Below are 5,904 nucleotides of genomic sequence, written 5' to 3'. Positions count from 1 at the left end.
ATGCTGAATACAACAGGCGTGGTGGACCTTACCGTGAAATGCCGAATACAACAGGCGTGGTGGACCTTACCGTGAAATGCCGAATACAACAGGCGTGGTGGACCTTACCGTGAAATGCTGAATACAACAGGCGTGGTGGACCTTACCGTGAAATGCTGAATACAACAGGTGTAGTAGACCTTACCGTGAAATGCCGAATACAACAGGCGTGGTGGACCTTACCGTGAAATGCTGAATACAACAGGCGTGGTGGACCTTACCGTGAAATGCTGAATAAAACAGGCATGGTGGACCTTACCGTGAAATGCCGAATACAACAGGCGTGGGTGGACCTTACCGTGAAATGCCGAATACAACAGGCGTGGGTGGACCTTACCGTGAAATGTTTACTTACGAGCCCGTAACCAAAAATACAGTTCCAAGAAAATGGAGTTAATGGAAACAATGCTACAGGCTCTGGTCTACGCTACACTGTAACTACGGACACACAGGTCAGAGGTCAGAATGGAGTGTACAGCCAAACCGGTATGGAATAGTGTACCATGGATAATACCAATGTGTTGATTCTCGTTTGTGCGAGTACGAGCACCTGTTAGTTCTCTTGGGACTGGAACTACCAATGCCAGACAGTTGAAATAACTTGTACTAATTAATGACATTGTCCTTTTGTGTTTGTATTTTTATTGCCAAAGTCATTCGAGGAAATGAATGACGGCTGAACCAACCCGCAAACCTATCTGTATGTGTACATTTCATGGGTCATTCCACAAATTCAGTGCCTTTTTCAGAAGTGTAAAAAAAAAAAAAAAAAAAAAAGAACGTTTGATTTCACCTCATTTTAATATTCTGTCATAAAGAGCACATATTCAACTTCATCACATGTTTTCCCCATCTCAAGAGTACTACAGTAGGTGCCTATTCACTGCCAACTAAACTAACCGGGTTGATGATCTCATCGTAAATCTGCCGTAAATCCCATTTGTGACGGGAGAAGGAAAGCTTGTGTGCAACAGGGAGTGGCAATTTTAAATGCAAGAATCACCCCAAAAAATGTTTAATTGTTAAAACATTTCTAGCCTGTCTTGTCTATGGGTAACAGGGTTGACTTGTAATGCTCGACACGCTCAGTTTTCCACCACAAAACGCCAGAAAATGGCCATAAAAACTAAAACCAGCTCACCTGATTTGACTATTAGATGTTCAATGTCTCTTTTTGAAAAAATATATATATATTTAAAAATGAATAATTTTTCCCTATTAAAATGAGACTTCAGTTCACGTAACAGGGGTTGACTTTAAAATGAGGGACAGTTCATTTAATCCATAAATAATCTTTAGAAAATGACTTTTTTTGTCATAATAACAAAAAATAACTAGGGCTTTACAATGATGGTGAAAACTTGGGAGACATTTTTTAGGGGTTTTAAGACGGTTGAAATCTTCCTAGAAGAAGTCGCAGTGGGTGTGGGGGGGGGGTCAAAATGCTGAATTATGTCACTTTAACAAGTCTTTATTCATGTAAAAAAAAAGTATAATATTGTAGACATAACTCACCAGCTGTCAAAATCAGAAGGTGGGGGGCGGGGCACCACACATTTAGTTTGTTTTGCCCCCCCAAAAAAATCAGATTGATTGAATTTTCCATGTGGTCTATATTAAAAAGGGAGCTTCATTTAATATAACAGGCTTTTTTTTTTCTACTTAAAATAAAAAAGGGATGCAAAAGGACCTTATTTCGTGGAATGACCCTCCATATGAACATACAAGCATTGTGTCAAAAACTCTACAGAAGAAAAAAACAAGTCTAAGTCCCAAATAGCACCTTATTCCCTTTTTTTTATAGTGCACTACTTTTAACCAGAGCCACGTGGGTCCTGGTCAGAAAGGAGTGCACTACAAAGGGTACCATTTTAGGATGTAATTTAGGACTTTCGTTTAGGTAATTGTACTGTATGATATGTAAATGAGCACAAAGAATGGCAGGGCACAACTATTCATGCAACACTGATTGATTGATTTATACCAAATTCAGACAACTTCTGTTACTGAATCCTTCGCCCAAGTACTAGTATTTGTGTTTTTAACGGTGTGGTTAATGAATTAAACTGTAAAAAAAAATGAACATATATATATCGACCTGAAGCTCATGCAAATAATGTGATATGTGTACATTTCATCATTGTGAATAAATTGTATCGGTATCTTTTAAATGCGACCAAAGACGACTAGCAGTGCTATTTAATAATACAGTACAAACAAACAAACAAAAACAAACAAACATATGAAATAAATAGGGAAATGTATTCACTCCCTGTTGTTATTCACTCAGGGTAAGACCCACTGGCCATACACTGGTTGGATCAATGTTGTTATTCACTCAGGGTAAGACCCACTGGGCATACACTGGTTGGATCAATGTTGTTATTCACTCAGGGTAAGACCCACTGGGCATACACTGGTTGGATCAATGTTGTTATTCACTCAGGGTAAGACCCACTGGCCATACACTGGTTGGATCAATGTTGTTATTCACTCAGGGTAAGACCCACTGGGCATACACTGGTTGGATCAATGTTGTTATTCACTCAGGGTAAGACCCACTGGGCATACACTGGTTGGATCAATGTTGTCATTCACTCAGGGTAAGACCCACTGGGCATACACTGGTTGGATCAATGTTGTTATTCACTCAGGGTAAGACCCACTGGCCATACACTGGTTGGATCAATGTTGTTATTCACTCAGGGTAAGACCCACTGGCCATACACTGGTTGGATCAATGTTGTTATTCACTCAGGGTAAGACCCACTGGCCATACACTGGTTGGATCAATGTTGTTATTCACTCAGGGTAAGACCCACTGGGCATACACTGGTTGGATCAATGTTGTTATTCACTCAGGGTAAGACCCACTGGCCATACACTGGTTGGATCAATGTTGTTATTCACTCAGGGTAAGACCCACTGGGCATACACTGGTTGGATCAATGTTGTTATTCACTCAGGGTAAGACCCACTGGCCATACACTGGTTGGATCAATGTTGTTATTCACTCAGGGCAAGACCCACTGGCCATACACTGGTTGGATCAATGTTGTCATTTCAATTCAATTACTTTGAACCAACGGGCAATAGGCGTTGAATTAGACTGTCTGTGCTCAGTGGGGAGCGTCTGCTGAATGACTCAAATGGAAATTCGGCTTGTGCCAAATGGCACCCTATTCCCTATTTAGTGCACTACTTTAGACCAGAGCCCTATGGCACCCTATTCCCTATATATAGTGCACTACGTTAGACCAGAGCCCTGTGGCACCCTATTCCCTATATAGTGTACTACTTTAGACCAGAGCCCTGTGGCACCGTATTCCCTATATAGTGTACTACTTTAGACCAGAGCCCTATTGGTCCTGGTCAGAAGTAGCAGGCTACACTATATAGTGAATAAAGCCCTATTGGTCCTGGTCAGAAGTAGCAGGCTACACTATATAGTGAATAAAGCCCTATTGGTTCTGGTAAGAAGTAGCAGGCTACTCTATATAGTGAATAAAGCCCTATTGGTCCTGGTCAGAAGTAGCAGGCTACTCTATATAGTGAATAAAGCCCTATTGGTCCTGGTCAGAAGTAGCAGGCTACACTATATAGTGAATAAAGCCCTATTGGTCCTGGTCAGAAGTAGCAGGCTACTCTATATAGTGAATAAAGCCCTATTGGTCCTGGTCAGAAGTAGCAGGCTACACTATATAGTGAATAAAGCCCTATTGGTCCTGGTCAGAAGTAGCAGGCTACTCTATATAGTGAATAAAGCCCTATTGGTTCTGGTAAGAAGTAGCAGGCTACTCTATATAGTGAATAAAGCCCTATTGGTCCTGGTCATAAGTAGCAGGCTACTCTATATAGTGAATAAAGCCCTATTGGTCCTGGTCAGAAGTAGCAGGCTACACTATATAGTGAATAAAGCCCTATTGGTCCTGGTCAGAAGTAGCAGGCTACTCTATATAGTGAATAAAGCCCTATTGGTCCTGGTCAGAAGTAGCAGGCTACACTATATAGTGAATAAAGCCCTATTGGTCCTGGTCAGAAGTAGCAGGCTACACTATATAGTGAATAAAGCCCTATTGGTTCTGGTCAGAAGTAGAAGGCTACACTATATAGTGAATAAAGCCCTATTGGTCCTGGTCAGAAGTAGCAGGCTACTCTATATAGTGAATAAAGCCCTATTGGTCCTGGTCAGAAGTAGCAGGCTACACTATATAGTGAATAAAGCCCTATTGGTCCTGGTCAGAAGTAGCAGGCTACACTATATAGTGAATAAAGCCCTATTGGTCCTGGTCAGAAGTAGCAGGCTACACTATATAGTGAATAAAGCCCTATTGGTCCTGGTCAGAAGTAGCAGGCTACTCTATATAGTGAATAAAGCCCTATTGGTTCTGGTCAGAAGTAGAAGGCTACACTATATAGTGAATAAAGCCCTATTGGTCCTGGTCAGAAGTAGCAGGCTACTCTATATAGTGAATAAAGCCCTATTGGTCCTGGTCAGAAGTAGCAGGCTACACTATATAGTGAATAAAGCCCTATTGGTCCTGGTCAGAAGTAGCAGGCTACTCTATATAGTGAATAAAGCCCTATTGGTCCTGGTCAGAAGTAGCAGGCTACACTTTATAGTGAATAAAGCCCTATTGGTTCTGGTCAGAAGTAGAAGGCTACACTATATAGTGAATAAAGCCCTATTGGTCCTGGTCAGAAGTAGCAGGCTACTCTATATAGTGAATAAAGCCCTATTGGTCCTGGTCAGAAGTAGCAGGCTACTCTATATAGTGAATAAAGCCCTATTGGTCCTGGTCAGAAGTAGCAGGCTACACTATATAGTGAATAAAGCCCTATTGGTCCTGGTCAGAAGTAGCAGGCTACTCTATATAGTGAGTAAAGCCCTATTGGTTCTGGTCAGAAGTAGCAGGCTACTCTATATAGTGAATAAAGCCCTATTGGTCCTGGTCAGAAGTAGCAGGCTACTCTATATAGTGAGTAAAGCCCTATTGGTTCTGGTCAGAAGTAGCAGGCTACTCTATATAGTGAATAAAGCCCTATTGGTCCTGGTCAGAAGTAGCAGGCTACTCTATATAGTGAATAAAGCCCTATTTACATCCTGACATTCTTTCCCTTTTGTTATTGTTTTAGACATTTGAATATCCCATGTGATTCCATTAAATTATTTTATTTTAATAAAATATAATCTATTACATGTGATCTTTTTGCGTAAAGTCCTTGTGCCGTTTTGTTCTTACTTTACAACATCGTTTCCATCAACGTGTGACAAAAGCCGTTGTTTAGTTGAATCGGGTGTGTTTGTGCTGGGCTGGAACCAAAATGTGCACACCCAGTGAGATTTATTGTGAAGCACTGGGTGTCTATGTTATATGAGTGCCATCTGGTGAACGCAATTAATAAAATAATATTAATCTAGTTGGCTTAATTTGAAATTAGGTATAGTTTTAACAGTGAGTTGTTTTTTGTAATCTAGCAAATTGTATTCTCGGCTCACGGGGTTAACTAGCTCTGTGCACTCCAATCCCCTTTCACTGGTAAATGCAAACCAATATCATCTTCACTTTGTGAATAACATTTTAATCTACAGTTTAGGCTACAATTATGCTGTGAGGTGTAACTTCACTCCTAAAGCAACCACTCTACTGTAGTTTATGGTTTATAAAAGCGTGGGAATCGAGTTACAGTTTCACCTTGTGGGAGAGAAAAAAAACGAGCATAATCTCGCGATAGATCGAGTCTAACCCCATTCTTGTCTATTGTGAGAGTTTTTCTATTCTCGCGCGACTTCGCAACTTTCCCACGGCTGTTGTGGCGTCTGCCCTCTGTCCGCCTCTCCTCTCCCTTTTTTTTTTCTCTTCT

This window comes from Oncorhynchus mykiss, unplaced genomic scaffold (assembly GCF_013265735.2).
Source record: "Oncorhynchus mykiss isolate Arlee unplaced genomic scaffold, USDA_OmykA_1.1 un_scaffold_161, whole genome shotgun sequence".
Lineage (NCBI taxonomy): Eukaryota > Metazoa > Chordata > Actinopteri > Salmoniformes > Salmonidae > Oncorhynchus > Oncorhynchus mykiss.
The sequence above is the reverse complement of the archived record's forward strand: the minus strand, read 5'-3'. Positions refer to the sequence as shown.